This window comes from Bos indicus x Bos taurus, chromosome 5, assembly GCF_003369695.1.
Source record: "Bos indicus x Bos taurus breed Angus x Brahman F1 hybrid chromosome 5, Bos_hybrid_MaternalHap_v2.0, whole genome shotgun sequence".
NCBI classification, from domain to species: domain Eukaryota; kingdom Metazoa; phylum Chordata; class Mammalia; order Artiodactyla; family Bovidae; genus Bos; species Bos indicus x Bos taurus.
In genome coordinates, this window is record NC_040080.1 from 8,783,535 (window position 1) to 8,802,771 (window position 19,237).

Genomic DNA, 19,237 nt, shown 5'->3' on the forward strand with positions numbered 1-19,237 from the left:
GAAGACTCTTGAGAGTCCCTTGGACTGCAAGGAGATCCAACCAGTCCATTCTAAAGGAGATCAGCCCTGGGTGTTCATTGGAAGGACTAATGCTGAAGCTGAAATGCCAATACTTTGGCCACCTCATGCGAAGAGTTGACTCATTGGAAAATACCCTGATGCTGGAAGGGATTGGGGGCAGGAGGAGAAGGGGACGACAGAGGATGAGATGGTTGGATGGCATCACCGACTCGATGGACATGAGTTTGGGGTGAACCCCGGGAGTTGGTGATGGACAGGGAGGCCTGGAGTGCTGTGATTCATGGGGTCGCAAAGAGTTGGACATGACTGAGCGACTGAACTGAACTGAACTGAAGTTTATATGTATATTAATGCATGCACTTTGTTCATACAACTTTATATTTGACAGAGAGTCACTCCACTGCTTGCACAAAATAGATTTTTGGTAAATATTTGTTAGTGAAATACATATGCAGTAACCTGTTCTGACTGATCAGTAATCTGTTATTCAGGGACAGATTGGCAAAATTGGATATTAAGATTTTTATCTCTCATAAAGAAATATATATATACATATATAAGCAGAGAGTTCTGCAATCAAACATGTCTGCAGAGAAGCAGGGAGATAGGTAGTTTTGCATGAAGATCATAAAGGAAATGGCCTGAAGAACTGAGCTGAGGAATATCACTTGAAGAACAAGTAGCAGCGTCCATGACTCAACCCAATCAACAGAATTCCCTAAGGCAGTAAAAACAAAGAAACAATCCTCCCCAAATCACTTTAAAACTACAAAATATATGTTACTTTTGAGTCTAAAAAATAAATGAATATGAGAAACGGGAGTCAAATCCCTGACCTATATTTACTTTCTACTGATTTTCTAATAATGACAGCTTCAACTTGAATCATTTCATTTAAAAAATAGAATGAGCACTATAATGTTTTAGAAGCTGATACAGTATGACAAGAGTCCCTTAATGTTAGGCTGAATCATATGAAACTGCCACTTCTTTTGGTAAAAAAAAAAACTGTCAGACATTGTCAGTTTTGAATGGTGCAGTCTAATATATTAATACTTAAGCTAATTGACACTAAACCAAAATTCTTATATTACCTTACCCTTTATTGCTTTTAACTAAGACTATAAAACTAAATTGGCCAATTCCCTCCCTCTTAGTCTCTTAAAATTTGTGCACAGTAGGTACTAAACAAATGCCTTGTTAATTGAGTAGTGCTTTCCATCTTCTGTCAAAAATTAGGCCAAAATTTTGCTACCCTACCTAACGCTGAGACTACCCTAAAATATAATTAACGCAGTGTTAGCTTCATTTCATGTTTCATGATTTAGATAAATCCTCTCTGTTCCTTGCTGGGGCAGCACTGGGAAGATAATTAATACATTATTAATACATTGCAGAGGCAAACAAGGCTTGGCTTGCACACACAGCCACGACAAGAATAGATTCAGGTCAGAAATATTGTTGCTAGTAAAGAAAAATGTTATTATAATAATGAGAAATTATTGTTTATGTGACACATCACTGCATATTGACACATTATAGACTTATAAATGAAGCAGATGGTAGAATCAGGCAGGCTTGTCCCATCACTTAGGGTCTGACTTGGGCATCCAAAGTGCCCTGCGATGAACTAGAAATGATCACCTTGGGGATCCTAGGATTGAAGAGCCTCATTATTACTCATATAAGGTTTTATAACAGTTGGGATGGGTCCCAAACTTAGGAGCATTTACTGAAATAACTGAGCAGGCAACATGAAATGATTTTCAATTCAGAAAGCAAAGAGCTCCTTCTACAGTGGAAGAGACAGGAGAGCTCAAGAAGGAATGTGGATTACCTGTGAGTTATTGCACCTCCCTGGGCCTCAGTTTCCTCATATATGTTAATTACCTCCCAGAGGACAGTCATTCTCTGTAACATCTGTCATTGCATGGGATTATATCCTCAAATGCTATGTATTTCTTTGTTGGAGGGAGGTGGTGGGGAAGCAAGAGCTCTGAAATGTCTTATTTTGGTTTTGGTTGACCCAGTGCTGTGAGAGCAGCCACGTTGCATAAGCGGAGTTCTGAGAAAACAGAGTTGCTTTCATTTTTCAAACAGAAGAACCACAATCCTCCCTATGTTTGGATCCTTCTACAAATTAAATATATGGGTAAGAGAGAGCCCACGAAATGAGCAATTTTAACCTTTCCCTCAATGCTGTGGATTTTTCTTAGAGATTTTTTGGAGCATAGAGTAGGCACAGTTCTGCTCTATTAGTGAGATCCCAGCCCAAGGTGACATGCTCCTACAATAATGTCTTCACGCTAATTACCTTGTAGAATGGTTAGGGCAAGAAAGTTCCAAACATACTTGAGGTAATAACCAGTCACATACCCAGAAGGTCAACAGTTCAATCAAAGAGAGAAAAAAATTAGCATATCTTAAGAAATAGTTCAAGTGGTTTTGTACAAGAACTCTCATTTAAGTCTACAAGAATACTTAAAATACTGATAAGCTAGGTAATTCTATATTTCCCTTTTTAACTCATTGAAAGCCTCCGACTTCAAGGTGCAGTCTCAGAACAAGAAGCATCTGGCAGGTGAAGGGAGAAAGTGTGTAGTTAGGGAAATTGGCTGGAGTTTTAAGTGAGGGGTCTGTGCCAGGGCTGTAGCTCAGAAAGCTGGGGGGAGGGCAGTGCACTGGGCTGCTGATGAAAGAACAGAGGCAATGCTGAAGAGCTGGCATCAGATGAGGGCTCTGGGCCAATCTTCTATTATAGTAACAACACAGCTTTAATCCGTGATAACAATAAACCCCTCAAGCAACTGTACATTAAATCACTATAAACAAAATTACAATCTGCGCTCATCAATGCAGTTTCATAAAAGGTTTGATCTTTCCCCCAAATTTCCATTTTTCTATGATTTCTAATGAATACAAAAGAGCAACAGCTGGAAACCATATCCATTGCTGTCTGTTTGAAATGACTGGAGTCATCTTTTGTTTTGAAGGGCACAGTATTTTCATTTATTTTAAAAATATTTATTGAGCACCTAATGTGTACTTGGCAATAGTAACATGGTTAATCATTTTAGAGATGATTCCTAAAAAAGACTTTCTGCTCTGCCAAAGGTAAAGTGTTAAAATAATAGAACAGCCCAAGGATTTTTTAAAATGTGCTAAAGGGTAGTACTTTTCATTCTCCAAGAGCCCCACACTTTGCACACCGAGTTCCTTTCAATTACGGGTGCAATGCAAGGTGGAATTGTGTAGAATACAGTCCATGGGCTATTGATCTGAATGGGTACAGTATTCAGTAGATAAAATATAGCTAAGCTGGGATGCGAAGGATGGCTTTTCTCATTTAAACTACAGGAAAACATTGTGGCTGAAAATCAAGTTAGAATGAAAATAAGTTATTCAATTCAGTAACTTTTAAATAGGATGGGGTCTTTTATATTCATTTAAAAACATGAACTATGCAAATGAAAAGTATGAAAAAGAGTAAGAAACCTCCATGTACCCTCCACTCACAGGGTTTTTTTTATGTCTATTTAATAGACTTTGTTTCATTGCGGAGGGTCCTACAGTTAGTTGCTCAAGTGAGGACATTTTTGTATCTGGGACCAGCCTCCAGGGATAAAGCTTTTTTGTAGGACATTTTTGGCCCGTGGAATTCTCTGCTTTATCCTCTAGCCACTTTACTGTGAGCTGTTGGGGAGGGGTGGGCCTGACAAATGCTAGGATGGCTGTGTTCTTCAGCAAGTCACAGGGAGATGGACACCCACATACATAATTTAAGGCTGACATAAGTGTATGGATGTGAGAGTTGGACTGTGAAGAAAGCTGAGCACCGAAGAATTGATGCTTTTGAACTGTGGTGTTGGAGAAGACTCTTGAGAGTCCCTTGGACTGCAAGGAGATCCAACCAGTCCATTCTGAAGGAGATCAGCCCTGGGATTTCTTTGCAAGGAATGATGCTAAAGCTGAAACTCCAGTACTTTGGCCACCTCATGTGAAGAGTTGACTCATTGAAAAAGACTCTGATGCTGGGAGGGATTGGGGGCAGGAGAAGAAGGGGACGACAGAGGATGAGATGGCCGGATGGCATCACTGACTCGATGGATGTGAAACTGAGTGAACTCCGGGAGTTGGTGATGGACAGGGAGGCCTGGTGTGCTGTGATTCATGGGGTTGCAAAGAGTCAGACACGACTGAGCAACTGAACTGAACTGGAGTGCTGGGGACAAAGAGATGAATTCTGTCTGGGGAAGAACTGGGGAGAGAGAGCGGGTTTGGGTCTCACCTTTGAAGGTTGGCTGGCATTTCGAAAGGTGACTATGGGGGATGGGGATACTCAGGTAAGAGTGAAGGCCTAGTTCCAGAATGGTGAACAGACACAGTCCTTGGACCAGAGTGTGTGTTCTCAATGGGATGGGTGTGCTTTGACTGTAAAAAATGTTAAAGACTTCTAGCTTACTGATGGAAGGGTTCAATGCCCCCAATTCTCTAATTTTCTTTTCCAACTGGGTTACCAAGTCTTACTGAACTTTTATATATCATCCAGCTGCTTTTGAAACCCTAAAGTCATATAATCCAGTAATAATTTACTTTCAGAGAGCATGTTACAGTTTACAAGTGGCTTTTTTAATACACATTATTACATTTGATCCATATAACAGCCCTGTGACACCACAGACTCATCTCCAGAAGCTATTTCCTTTTGAAAATAACTACTGGTTATAGAAGCTACTAGCTATAGAAATCAGACAGATTTCCACTGGGAGCTTTATTGTGCTAGAAGCACAAGCCAAGATAAAGTCAGCAATTTGGGAGAGATGAAAGGAGGGTCCTAAAACAGACAGAGATTGAGAATCCCAGGAGGATGGTAAGATAGCAGTTTCGGAAATGGAGAGAGACACAGAAGAGGCAGGAGTGCAACAGGAAGTACAGGATGGAGTGAGGGGGTGGGGCTCTGGTACTGGGTGGGCGGTGGTCCCTGGCGCTGCGGTGAACACCCAGCCAGCCCATGGCCAATACTCGTTCACCCCTGTTCAGCAAGTGTTGGCTTGCGTGTATATCGAATGGTGCCATGAGAAACACAACTCAAAAATCTAAGATGGTGGCTTTTAGAACATGGATATTTAATAATATATAAAAACATGGATAAAAATATTGAACATGGATATAGAGTGACAAATTTTTTATAACATTTTTCTCACTTTACACATCTGCATGTTCTCTCATTCTATAGCATTCCCATATATCGTGACTTTGATAAACTGTTTTTCAGTGCACACACTGAAATGGTGCACTTTTGCAACTACTTAATAGAAGCTAAAGCAACCAATGGACTGTGATTGTAATCTAGCTGGAATAAATCTTACTGACGTAGGATGTATCAACATATCCATTTAGCTTGCTGCAAATCAGTTTACTTTTCTACTTAGAGACATGATGTGAAATGAAATTAATCCAGTTGCAACAAGGCAAGTGCATTCAGTTGAATAAATCCCTTTATGTGGAAAGGAACTTTGTTTTGCAGCTGATTTGAAAGAAAATCCACGTGGCAGTATAATGCCTTCCCTGGAACTGAACAAATGCATTTATCCCAGCTTTATTTACAGTTAAAGTCACATCAGACCTATTTTATATGATAGTGCACTCTATTGTCCTTAGGTGAAGGTCACAGTGAAAGCATTTGCAGGACAACTAAAGTTTTACAATGGAACTTGGCCTAAGGACTGTTGTTCTAAGGCTAGACTATGAACTCGGCAAAGACGGACACCTCCTTGGAGAGAAAAGAGACAGATAAAAACCAACAAAACCATGTATATCCTTTTCTATTCTGTCTCCTTTGCCTCCACTGTCAAAAGGGCAGTCTACACATACAGTGTATATTTAATAAATACATTTTGGTGGTGTCTATCACAAACAGGCAGCACTTGGAGAGGGTCCAGAGAATAACAAAGGGATTAAGAGGTTGGGTAGAGACTCTCAGGGTGACACGCTAATGAAATTGAGGTAAATTGAGCTAAAGAGCTTGGAGAAGGGAAGGCTGGTTTTGGCAGCTGCAAAGGTAAGTTGGTCTTGTTTACCATTGCCGAATGTTAGAAAGCACAGCATATGAAGGGTAGGATGAAAGAAAGTCAACTTACGTCTGGTAAGGAGGTACAAGATTAGCAATGCAGAAGCAGTTTTGACTTAGATGGTTTATAAGGCATCAACACAGGTCCTTAATAAATGTTTCTTAGGGGGACTTCCCTGGTGGTCCAGTAGTTAAGAATCCAGCTTGCAATGCAGGGACATGGGTTCAGTCCCTGGTCAGGGACCTAAGATCCCACGTGCCGCAGAGCAACTAAGCCCACCTGCTGTAAGTATTGAGCTCATGTGCCACAACTAGGGAGTCCGTGGCCAAAACGAAAGATCTCGCATGATGCCACGAAGATCCTGAGTGCCACAACTAAGACCCATCACAGCCAAATAAAAAAAATTTTTAAAGCAATCTTTCTTTGAAAATGTTACAGTTGAAGAGTAGGCCACCTTTCTGAAATGAGTTAGGTGCTGTGCAGTAGGGAAATGACTCAGAGGATCTCTCAAGTTCTAGCCAGTTCTTATCCTATGAATTTTCAGCAGCCAATGCCAGGAGCCGACTTGCTTCTTGTCCACCTTACTCCATAGCTGGAAGCCCTTGACCTCTTCCTGCAAGTCAGCCACACTGTACTCTCAGCCCTAAGGCTCTTCTTGGTTGGAAGGGATTTAAAAAGCTCACTCTAGCTAAGAGCTCAGCTAACTGTCATCAGGTCATCCCCTGCTGCTAGGCTGGCTCTGAGGTGTCCAGTTCTAACAAGTGGGGTTCTGCCTTGCACCTAAGTCTATCTCTTACTGGATTTACCAGAAATCCACCCAAGTCTTCCTATGATAACACCGAAATCCTTTCTTGCTTTCCAGGTCTAATGTGATTTTGGGATCACATAACGTATCCAGTCTAGGACTGAAGCTTTGTTTCAGCAATACCACCCCCCACCCCCAGCTCAGACTTGATGTCCAGTCTCTGAACCGCAACCCTGCTATCTAGGCAGTCTGTGCACAGAGCATTGGCGACAAGCTCTCTGAGATCTCTCCTCTCATCTGTGGCTGGATTCTCTGCTCGCCGGCCCCCCCACCCCCAGGCTCCCAGCGTCATAACTCAGGCCACTACCAGTCCCCTTGCTCTTCTCCTATCAGGTGATGACACGCCACATGGCTTCATTTTCCTGCATCCTGCTGTGAACCGTTGCACACATGAGTCCCTCTCTACAAACCACATACCTCTGCTATGGGCCTTCCCAATCTCGTTGCTATTGACATGTACGGTTGGTTCCGTCTTTATGGTGGGGGGTATTCTGTGCATTATAGGGTCCAAAACTAGTATTGCTAGCTTCTAGTCACCAGATGCCAGAGGCAGCCCCTCTCCTCCACCCCCAAATTGTGACAAACAAAGATGTCTCCAGGCATTGCCAAATGTCTGTGATGGGGAGGGTGTTTCAAAATTGCCCTTCGTAAGGACTTCCCTGGCGGTCAGGTGGTTCAAACTCTGTGCTTCCACTGCAGGGAAAAATGAGTTCAATCCCTGGTTGGGGAACTGAGATCCCGTATGCCACATGGCATGGCAAAAACAAAAGAAGAATGAAAATTACCCCCTTTTGAGAATTCTTGCTCTACAAGAACCCAGAAAGGCAAGAGCATTTTAAAGTCAGTTATAGATACTTTGAGGAAAAGTCGGAATGTTTAAATCTGGTAAACATTTAACAACTCTGCTCTGCTGCTGTTGCCGTTGCTAAGTCACTTCAGTCGTGTCCGACTCTATGCGACCCCATAGATGGCAGCCCACCAGGCTCCCCCATCCCTGGGATTCTCCAGGCAAGAACACTGGAGTGGGCTGCCATTTCCTTCTCCAATGCATGAAAGTGAAAAGTGAAAGTGAAGTCGCTCAGTTGTGTCCAACGGACTGCAGCCTACCAGGCTCCTCCATCCATGGGATTTTTCAGGCATGAGTACTGGAGTGGGTTGCCATTGCCTTCTCCGAACTCTGCTCTAAGCTAGTTAAAAAGAGTTTCCCAGGTGGTTCAGTGGTAAAGAACCTGCCTGCCAATGCAGGAGACTGGGGTTCAATCCCTGGGTCAGGAAGATCCCCTGGAGGAGCAAATGGCAACCTACTCTAGTATTCTTACCTGGGAAATCCCATGGACAGAGGAATCTGGTGGGCTAAAGTCCACGGGGTCACAAAAGAATCAGATATGACTAAGCGACTACTAACAACACAAAACTAGTAATAAACACCAAATAGAATTTTGTTAAGGTTTGTTTAACAACATAAGGGGTAAAGTGAGATGAAATCCCTTCACTCTAGGTCAGTGTTCCTGAGATCTTATTGTGCAGGAGAATCACAAAAGGACTTTTTAAAACGTTCATATCCTGATTTGGCAAGTTTCAGGCAGGATCTGATACTCAGTCCTAACAGGTTCCCAGGTGGTATCAATATCACGGGTTCCCAGACCTTCCATTGAGCAGCAAGGCCCTAGAACAAAATCACTCGTGAGAGGTAGGGGAGGGGCTATTTGAATCGTAATAGTTACAAGGTCATGAGAGCAAGATTAAAATTTGTATTAGAAGAACAGTCTAGAAAAATGTGACTGTTTCTTGCATTTTTCTGTAAAGAATAAAACAGCTCTCAGAGATGCGTTTTGAAATGTGACATTTCTATTCGCTTGAAATTATAAATATTATACAAGCTACCTGCAAAAACTGGTGAGCTGCTATATTAGTTTGGCAGAACTTGGAAAGGTTTCCAAAACCCTGATGCAAATCTGAACTTCAAGGTTTTCATAGTCCTTGTTTTAGGGAGGAAGAGGCTAGGGGTGCGGAGGCCTAGGGAAGGGGATGGAGAAAGGAGGATCATTTTAAATGGGGCCTTGCAAAGAAACAGATTCGTGAACCTGCCTCAAATGACAAATTATTCCGTGCTGAAATTATACTGACACCACATGAAGTTAATGCAACCTCGAATCAGATAACTCAGTTATGGCTATAAACCAGTTGCAAAAAATGAGTGCTATTTACTGTAATGTATAGCGATCAGGGTAATCAAATCTCCTGAAAGCTGCCGAAAGCCTGATACAAAAATTTCCTCTGCCTCTGAGTAACTCTGACTTGGAGCTTTGCAGACATCTGACTCACTGCTGCAGATCCTCAGTAAGGAAAGGCCCATTCACATTTGTTCCTAGTTTACAGTTAGAAAGATTTAGGCTCACTAGTTTGTCTAAACATGTAGATAATAAGGTCCTGACCCTTATGAGATCTCTTCAGGCCAGTGTTGAGACTAGCTCTGCCCTTATGCCAGCAGATAAGTATTCACCTTGGGGAAGGAGAACTAACACTCTAGCTCTGAAATATCAATATATTGATGGGTTGTTATCATTTGGATCAAGTGTAATAGAGTTAAATATCTCTACATTTAAAATTCTGTGCCTAGGGTTTTCTTTCTTTTCTTTAAAAAAAAAAAAAAAACAATAATGTAAGTACAGAATAAGGACGAACTGGCTTCATAGTAGAGCATGGGAACTCATGGGTATGTGTTGACCACAGTTTCAGAATGAGTCAGCATACTAACTGAGTGCCAAAAAGACTAATGCAAATCTTGGGCCATATTAATAGAAGTATAGGGTATAGATCAAGGGAGGTTACTATTCCATGGTATTCTGCACTGGTCAGACCACTCCTGGAGAGCCCTGTCCCATTCTGAGCACCATGATTTAAGAGATGCCTCACATCATAGTCCATCAGAGGTAAACACTTAAAATGATGAGAGCATGTAAAACCACATCACAAGAGGAATAGCTGAAAGAACAAAGGATATTTATGCTTGAAAAAGAAGATGTTAAGGGGACATGACGAGAAGTAAAAAAGAACAGGTTATCTGAGAAGAGTCTGAGGTAGAGTTTCCAGCAGCAGAAGTTTAATTTCTTTCTGGATCCCAAGAGCCTTCTTGACTCTTTGTCTTTTGCACGGTAAACAGGTCTTCATCAAAGAAGACTCCGTTCCTCCTACGATGTCCTTGAGTGCGAAGAGCTTATGTCCCTTTGCCAAGCCATCTTCCTCTGCCCCCAGAACCACCTCCTTCAGGAAGACCTCCCTCCAAAGCCCCACCTGAGTCCTCTTCCTCAGGAGGTGGCACTGCGGAAGCATTTGCTTTCACTCGTCCTAGATCCCCTAATAGCTTGTTAGCTCTTTAGAGGAAAGGGCCCCATTTTCTTTTTGTTTTGATTACCCTAAATGTTCTCAGTACATCTGGGTCCTTGAATTAGGGACTGAGGGGATATCTGCTGACGGCAGCCAAAAGATGAATTAAAGTAACCAGACAAGGTGATATTTTTTTATAGTGCCTACATGACAAAGCATTACAGTATGTTCTCTTGATGATAACAACACGTAATTGACCCTTTGCTTTATGAAATAATATGAGCTGACAAAGTTGGCTAGTATAGTAAATCTTACTTTTCCCTACATCTTGCATTTCAAAATAAAAGCTGTGTGTCCAGGGGACTTCCCTGATGGTCCAGTGGCTAAGACTCCATGCTCCCAGTGCAGGGGGCCTGGGTTCAATCCCTGGTCACAGAACTAGATCCCACATATCACAACTAGAGATCCCATACTCCACAGTGGAGATAAAAAATCCAGGTGCAGCCAAAAAAAAAAAAAGTTCTGTGTCGATGCCACTATTTAAGAGCCCCATCTTCCTTGTGTCAGGTCTTAGGAATTACTCTCCAGCTGGGAGATTCTTCGATTTCACACGTCTCCTTCTTTGTTTACTTGGATATTTGCAGGGTGCCGAGGGTAGCAAAGAGTCAGACACAACCGGGCACACAAGTACATGTATACCGGTGTCAAGTCACAACATCACACAGCTTCTGGTTTATAAAATGAATGAGTTGTCTATCTAACAACATTGATCTCAGACAGAGAAATTCCACAAATGAGTTTAAATGAGAAAGCACCCTGGTATGCATTTTTAAAAAAGAGAGGTTGCACATTTATATTATACCAAAGATAAAAACATCTTTGGGGGTAACGATGCACAGCTCTTCTCAAGTCTCCTGTGTAGTGGCTTAAAGAACAGAGGCATGGATGGGGCACTCTGAGTCACCCACGAAGCTGAGAATAGAATGCAGAACACAGAAGCCAAGTTCATGCTCTGCCATTCGCGTCACTGGACAGTATTACCTCCCACAGTCCAATGACCTGACATGGGACAGAGCAAATTATACACTTCTCGGCAAGAAGCTAATACAATTCCACTTTCCAGCCTGACGTTCAGGTAGAAAATGCAGTGAGCAAAAGGACAGGGCCCCCGATTTTTTATCATTGGCTGTTAATCACAAATAGAGACTGACACCTTTTTGGCTGCTGGGGTAGCCAGTCTGTCTGTGCTAATAGCTCTTGGCTCAGATGCTTCAGAAGACCAAGAGCAGGGTGGTTCCTGTGATGCGTAGAAGAACTTTGATTCTGAGTTACCACCGTTTGACAACTGATATTACAAAAGCCTGGTTTACTGACATCCAAAGCATGAGAATTTTCTGCTTGTTTTATCTTCCTGGAGAAGTCCAAAATAAAACTGGGGCTGTGTCATGGGTTTTGTATATCCATGCACTGTGGACACTTTTTAGAAATCTGAAACAAAGGCTAACACACAAATTTGTCCTAATTATACTGACTCAAAGATTCTTCAACCATCTCCCAAAACAAAGGGTTTGGTCACATCCTTTCTCATCTCAGGGCATCTGTGTTCAGTGCTGCTAGCTCTCTCTCAACTCCAATTTCCAAGCACATTTCAGAGACGTTAAAGGAAATAACTGTTAGTGATGAAAAATCAGGTGGAAGATGTGCGTCCTTCAAGAGAAATAACCTTTTTAGAAGGATAAGTTCTATCAGCCCCAAATAAGTCCATCAGCATTCTTTATTTCCATATCATATCCTGAACTACCCAAGAGGGATCATAAAATACCGTGGTACGTCTGTCTGATGCAGAGCACAGTGTTGGAGCAAAATTGTTGCGAGACTGCCAGCCCTGCAGGAAAAGGAGGCAACCAGCGGCACGACACACAAGTAGCCCACAAAAGCAGGATCCATGCTGCTAGTTTCTAACAGGATTTGGACATTAGAAAGGAACCCATCTGAACCGGACGCCAGCTCTTATGACCTACAGGGAAGGGTGAATGTTCTTGCCATCTGTCACTGAAAAGGTCATTTTTCTCTGCTCTCAGACTGCAGGAGGATGAGATAGTTTGCAACAGAGAACGGAAGGGGCTTCAGAGAACATGTGGTCTAACCTCTCACTCAACAGAGAAGGAAACTGAGGCCCAGAGAGGTTATAGTGTCACGTTCAAGGTCACGCAGGTAATTTCCAATAAAGCCAGAATTCAGATTTCCAGAACCTGCGTCAAGAGTTTCTTGATGCTGTGCCCAGACCAGTGTGGGAGAAGGAACCCTGGCTACAATTTCACAGCCTTGGTACTATGTCTTGGTAGACATTAGCAAAATTACCTTGAGCAACTCACTTAAACTTGCGAGCTTTGCCCTTCCCACTCTGCAACATGAGAGGCAAAATATGTGGTCTGCCTGCCTCACAGATCATAGGCAGATCAAACGAGATAATGTGTGAAAATGCTTTTTAAAACTTTATAAGGCTCAGGTAAAAAAAAAAAAAAAAGGTAAGGTTAAAAAAAAAGAATTCCATATAAAGCATGTTTTTCCTTCTGAAGATATATGGATGGACACTGTTGGCGGTGGTGGAGGGGGAGACAGGGAGTGTCCATGAGCCACTGAATATTCTGTGTAAAGGTGTGTGTGAATGATGCTAGGCATATTTTTTTCCACCCCTGGTGCTTCTATAGCTTTCATCAGCTTCCTAAATGTGTCTCTGAAACTCCCCTGCTCCTTTAGCCTCACCACCACCAGTAAGAACCTCTGTGCTGTGGATATCAACATGTTTATGATCAATGTAAAAGGTTGATATAATGTATTAAAATATGACAATTTTCTTAGATTTAATGTGTAGTTGGGATCTCCTTGCTAGCTTTACAATTCAATAATCCACATTTTTAGAATACAAATCTGTTCGGGAGAGGGGAATTAATCTGACCTCACGCTTTGCTCCCTAAACTACTAAAAGTCTATAACTTATAAAATGAAGATGAAAATTCAAATGATAAATCAACCAGGTTTTTTTTTTTCCTACTAGTGTACTTCCTTAGTAGAATGTCCTAGGTATTTTAAAAGATTTTTCTTTAAAATCATATTTAGCAAGAGAACTATCTACTTATTATTTACTGAGTTCCTACAGAGTTTCCAGCAGTGTGTTTCCAGTATTTTCCCATAAAGCACCAGACAATAAACACAAATCGTAAACCATTTGTAGGCTGCCACATTAAGCCTGTGGTTCTGGAAGGCTGAGAGGTGTGGAGAAAAACAAATGAAAAAGTATTATTCATGACCAGTTGATCAATTAGCCTGCTTTTCATTAAAAAACATAAAAAGGCAGGACCAATTTAGCAATGCTTGTGTTGGAAATGCGTAGAAACATTAATGTTGGATTTTTTTTCTCATTTATTTTTAGTTCTCTTTAGAAAATCATACTTGAGAGCTTTCTGTAGCAGCAATAGAAGGAGTGAATAAGACAGCACTGGAATCCTTTTTTAATGTTAATGAAGGGGTAGGGACCAATGCCTGGTTTGTGAGGCCTTTTCTGTGTACAGTTATGTATTTCCAAAGACACAGACTGACTTATGGAATGTCTGAGTGACCGAGATAACCAACCAGAGAAGTTACCTACTATCAAGACTCATCCATCATCCCATAAAGAAATCCAATGTGGTCTTTTATGAATCTGACAATGGCTATACTCTTGTGTTTTAGTGGTAAAATTTTACACAGTACAGTAATGTAAAAAACGAGAGGCATTTTCTCCCCTTGACTGTATCAAAATGTCATCTTCTGCCCCAAGACTCTGAGGTCTCATAACTCCCTTCTTGTATTATTCCTTTCAGTTTTTCCCCTTCCTCTTCCTTTATACTGAATAGTTCTACATTTTCCAGTCTTAACATTCTCTCTTTCACTTAGACTTTCTTATACAGAGCCTGAAACTATAGAATTGCAATAAGCATACTCATCTATGCTTACTAGAGTGCTATTATCAGATGAACAAAACCTAAAATATATTTTGGTAGCAAGAGTCTCAGGTTTTGAATAACTCAAAAGAACTTAAAACTTGGGCGGTGATAGGATGCCAGGGTGGGGGCAGGCTGTAGCTGCTTTTCGTTCAGTTCCATTTCTGTTCCTTCTCATTCCATGTGTCAGAAGCCTTTGGAGAGAATGCTCTGGAATCAGACCACCTGGGTTCAAATCAAGGCTCTACCATATACTAGTTAAGTGACCTTGTGCAAGTGACCTAAACTCTCTGCACCCCAGTTTCCTCACTTACAAAAGAAGGGTAATATTAGCCCTTGCTTCATTGCGCCCTTAGGAGAAGCAAAATGAGTTAACACTGGTACAGTGCTCTTGGCAAATAGCAATAACAGATACTGTTTCAGAAACTTTATGTGTATAAATTACTTAATCTTCAAAACAGTATGATAAGATAGCTACCATTATCACTCTCATTTTATAGCTAAAGAACCTAAGACATAGAAAGACTAAGTATCTTGTCCCAATTGGCCTAGTTAGTAACTGAAGGATTGGCTCTCAAACCTAGACCTACAGCAAGCTCTCAGTAAGTGTTACTTATTACTATCATCATCATCATGGTTGTTATTACCTGAACTTAACAAAACACTCAAATATCTGCTGTGGCTGCTGATAACAATGAATGTGTATGTCTAATCCTTCTTCAAAGTATACGGAAAATGTATATGACCCCCAAACAAATAGTTGATTTAGGAAAGGATTATCACCTAAAGCCATTAAGTGAGGTTTGTTGGGAAACAGGATATCATCACAAAGCCTAAGCATTATCTTGCCACACTACTTGTTAATTGCAAAAGGATCCCTGAACTGAGATCACTACCTTGAGCCCCGATCAAACCGAGTGTCACAAATAGAGGGGAAATCTGGAACTAAGTGTCTCCTGTTGAGATACAATATGGAGCACCTTGTAAAATGCGTTCAATTGAAATGTAATCAATGCTTTATTTCTAATTTGGAGTTTATGGGAAATATTGAGGATAGAGGAACAAATTAAATGACACCGCTAGGCAAAAACAAATTAGAACATTCAACAAGACAACACCTAACCTTTTCAAAAACACTAATGTTGAATAAAAGACATGAAGCCTTCATGTAAAAAAATATTTTTTTCTTTAAAAAAAATTAGATCTTAGTTTTTTTTAAGGTATGGAAGACATTTGGGGGACAAATGGTTAAGGTTAGATATGGTCTAGATACTAGATATTAATGAATCACTGTTCATCTTCTTAGGTATAATGATGGCATTGCAGTTATGTAGGAGAATGTTCTTATTCTTTGATGTGTACCGAATTATCTAGGGGTGAAGTATCATTTTGTCTGTAACTTACAAGTAGTTAGAAAGAGATACATATAGGTGGAACAAATATGTCAAAAAGTTAGCAGCTGTTGAATCTAGGAGGTAAGTATGGAATTATTCACTGTACAAATATTTCAACTTTTCTTTATGTTTAGACATTCTCTTCACTTTGTTCATAAGACGTAGGTCTTATATCTTCTTTGGAGGGCAGTTTAAGACTTTAATCTTCACGTACTTAGTAATAATTTCTTTTAATTACAAAATGTTTGCTGTGAATGGATTTTTTTAATCTGTCTTCTAAAAATTACTTACTGAATATCCCATTGGTTCATTGGTTCATTGAAACCTAATGTAATATTAACATTGTCGAAGAGAACTCAGTGCCTAGAACAAGGCCTGACATGTAGTAAATGTACAATGTGTTAATAAACATTCATTTGTTAAATGAGGCTACATTTTCCAAAGAAACTGTAAAGAGGTCAAAAAAAGATGCACGCACAGGAGGCTGTGTTGTTCCTTTGTAGATCAAGACATGCTGAGTTACGTACTTGAGGTGGACAAATAGGAGGGTCGGTTGGTCTCATCCTTTGATTCAAATAACTTAGGCCATAAAGATTCTTCACCAAGTTTTGAGTTTCATGACTGCACAAAAATGAAGCCTCTGTTCCTCAGACTAATCAAGTATCAACTATAACTTGTTTAAGAAATCCCAATGGAATCACCCACAATAACACATGTTTAAATGCGTGCGTGCTCAGTCATTTCAGTCGTGTCCGACTCTCTGCGATCCCATGGACCGTGGCCAGCCAGGCTCCTCTGTCCATGGGATTCTCCAGGCAAGAATACTGGAGTGGTTGTAGACTTTTCCTGAGTGAGGAAAAGAAGCAAGCTCTGTTTCAGGCACGAGCCCTGCAAATCACCAAAACCTACAGGTGTTATTCTCTGAGAATCAATAAACATGTGGGAAGTAGGCTCATTTTCAGCCCCTCCAGAAGGCAAAGACATAAAAGAGATGGCTTCAGGCAGTAAGTCAGATATATTTTGTATAAAAGGTGGGAAGAAAATGATCAAGATTCAAAGAAATCATTAATACTGATATCACCTTGTGTTTTCACAGCACCTTTTTCCTAAGCCATTTCATATCTATGTTAACTCATTTATTCTTACAATATCCCTAAGAAATAGATGTAGAACAATTGAAATTTTTAAAAAAGATAGAAGATTTTCATTAGGGCCTAAGATATGAAAGATATTCAAAAGGATATTATATTAGCAATAGAGATATTTCTTCATTTTGAACAAATCGATCACCTCCTTCCCCTATGCTTCAGTAAAGTCATTAAAAAAAATAAAATCTATTATAATGGGAGAATCAGATTACAGTTTACTATATGGGAGACATTCTAAGTTCAATCTAAAAATATAGTTTTATTCAATGATATAGGACTGTCTCCCTTTACCCAAAAAACCACTCCCAGTTCTCCAAAAGGGTACAAATCAAATTTTTTAAAATTTGAAATTTAAATACAGTTAGATGGTTCTCAATTTTATTGGTGCTCCTTATTTAATAATGAATCCTTTTGTAAAGAGGATCATTTTAAAATTATTTTATAAAAGTGAAGTTTTATAAACAATACTGGGTTGTTAAAGCAGAATACGCTTATACTCAGTCCTTTCTGAAACTAAAATAAGAAAAAAAGAAGAGAAAAGAAAAGAGGACCCACTGAAAAACTAATAAATCTATGATAAATGCAGTTGTAGGTAATGAAACATTTTTCAACCTGAGGTTTCCCACCCTCAGATGACAGAACATGAGCAAATGTAATCTTTTCTATTGGAGTTTTAGATCCTAAACATTTTTCCCTTCTCTTAATTCATCTGGGGTTGTATACTTTCAGTAATGTACAGATGAAGTTACATATACTTTATTAACAAGATCTAATTCCAGATATGTAAGCATGATATTTTTAAATTGGATTAATCTTTGGTGGGTATATTCAATCCTCAGGTTCAAAGAGTAGGGTGTCAAAGAGTTGTGTTCAGATTTTATGCCTGAACTGAAGATGGTCTTAGGGACACAGTGTTAACTGTTAATAAAAGGATAAATATAGACAACACTCTCTCAAATCTCATTTCAAAGTACAGTTTTCTTTTTGTAAAGGAACTCAATCTGGGGTTCTTTATAAAGGCAACATATAGGCAACATAAACACTAACAGAAGTAGAAATGCAAGCCCCAGGAACAAATCCTGACCATGCAGTACTTGTGTTCATTCATTGCTACTCTGCCCTCCACCTCCCACACCCACGCTAATTCGGAACAAATGCTGACACTGGTGAAGGGGAATTCCACCCTTGTACTCCCAGGTCCAGAGTCTTTCCCTGAGATGGCTCAGAAGTCAATTAGTGGAGTCTTCTTGGATAACGTTGGCTGAAAGGAGCAAGTCTTCTAGTTCATTCACTGGAAGTTGAATCCTACCACTACAAACACTGTTACAGAAAAAGATTTAGAGACCTTAGCTGATGAGCTGAAAATTAAAACCAATATTTACAGAGCCCAGGGGATTCATTTTAATTAGATTGACTCCAAGAGAACATTCTGCAAATAGTAAAAATCTGAGACCTCTAGAGCGTGTAGACTGATGTTGCATAAAGACATACCTTTCAGAAGAGAAGAGGTTGAGTCTATGGCTTTGCACCGAATGGTCAGAATTCTCTCTTGCAAGAAGGAAGCTGAATTCCGACGTCAAAATGACTGCATTTCAGAGCCCGGATCCACCTTGGGCTGTCGTCCACATAGCGCACTAAACCAGGGCACAGGCTCGCAGATCCATTGAGTGCCTCCTCCTCCCCGACTTCTTACTCCCTCCTCCAAACTACCCCCAGTCAGCCCAGCAGTCTGTATGCAAACCACACAGGAACTAGCAGATATGGGGCTTCAGAGAGTTGGGCGTGAGCCTTAGATTATGTGGTTTTGTTTTCTTGCTGCCGGAGTTGAACTAAAATGCAGGAGGTTCACTGAAACACTTTTGCTTCTTTATGCTTGGTTTCAGTTTTAACAAGTTTGCCCCTAACGATTATGTTCACATAAGAAAATTTTTAATCCTAGAGATGGTCCATTGGCAAGTTACTGCTGGTCTTAAGGAAAATGCACTTTCTCCAAGTAGGTATGAGCATCTGGAAGAACATTAGGACTTCTTAGGGGAACTTATTTAACAGAATCCTGGATCACTCACATCATTCAAATCTCAGGGGAAAAAAAAGCTTTTTTAGTGTATTCAGCCCATAATATTACCCTTAGCCCCTAATACTACCCCTAACAAAAGAAAGAAGAAAAACTCAAAACCAAGATGCATTCCAACCCCAGCTTTGCCATAACCAAGTGCGAGCTGGGGCTGGTTACTTAGATTTGGGGAATTTAATTTTCTCCTTAATAGGCTGGACTAAAATATTTCTGGGATTTGAAGACTTTTTTCATTGGCCTAACATTTTTATCACCTTCAACTTCCTTAGTTCTTACCTTCAGATTTGTAGCTCACGCGCCTCTTTCAGCTCCTTCCTCCTAGACCAAGTGTAACTTGCTAAGGCCTCTTCCTCTGTCTCTGCTTTTGCTAGAAAATGGATTGCCAACATTGCATCTTTTGCACAAAATTAGAGA

The 19,237-nt window shown here is 40.5% G+C and overlaps 1 protein-coding gene across 1 annotated transcript in view; it reads right to left on the reverse strand.

The window, feature by feature from the left end:
* GRAP2 (GRB2 related adaptor protein 2) overlaps window positions 1-18,460 on the reverse strand; it is a 65,883-nt gene extending 47,423 nt beyond the window's left edge. The window contains exon 1 of the mRNA XM_027540725.1: window positions 18,241-18,460. The gene's annotated coding sequence lies outside the window, so the exon portion shown is untranslated. The remainder of the gene's footprint in view (window positions 1-18,240) is intronic.
* Between the last annotated feature and the right edge of the window lie 777 nt (window positions 18,461-19,237).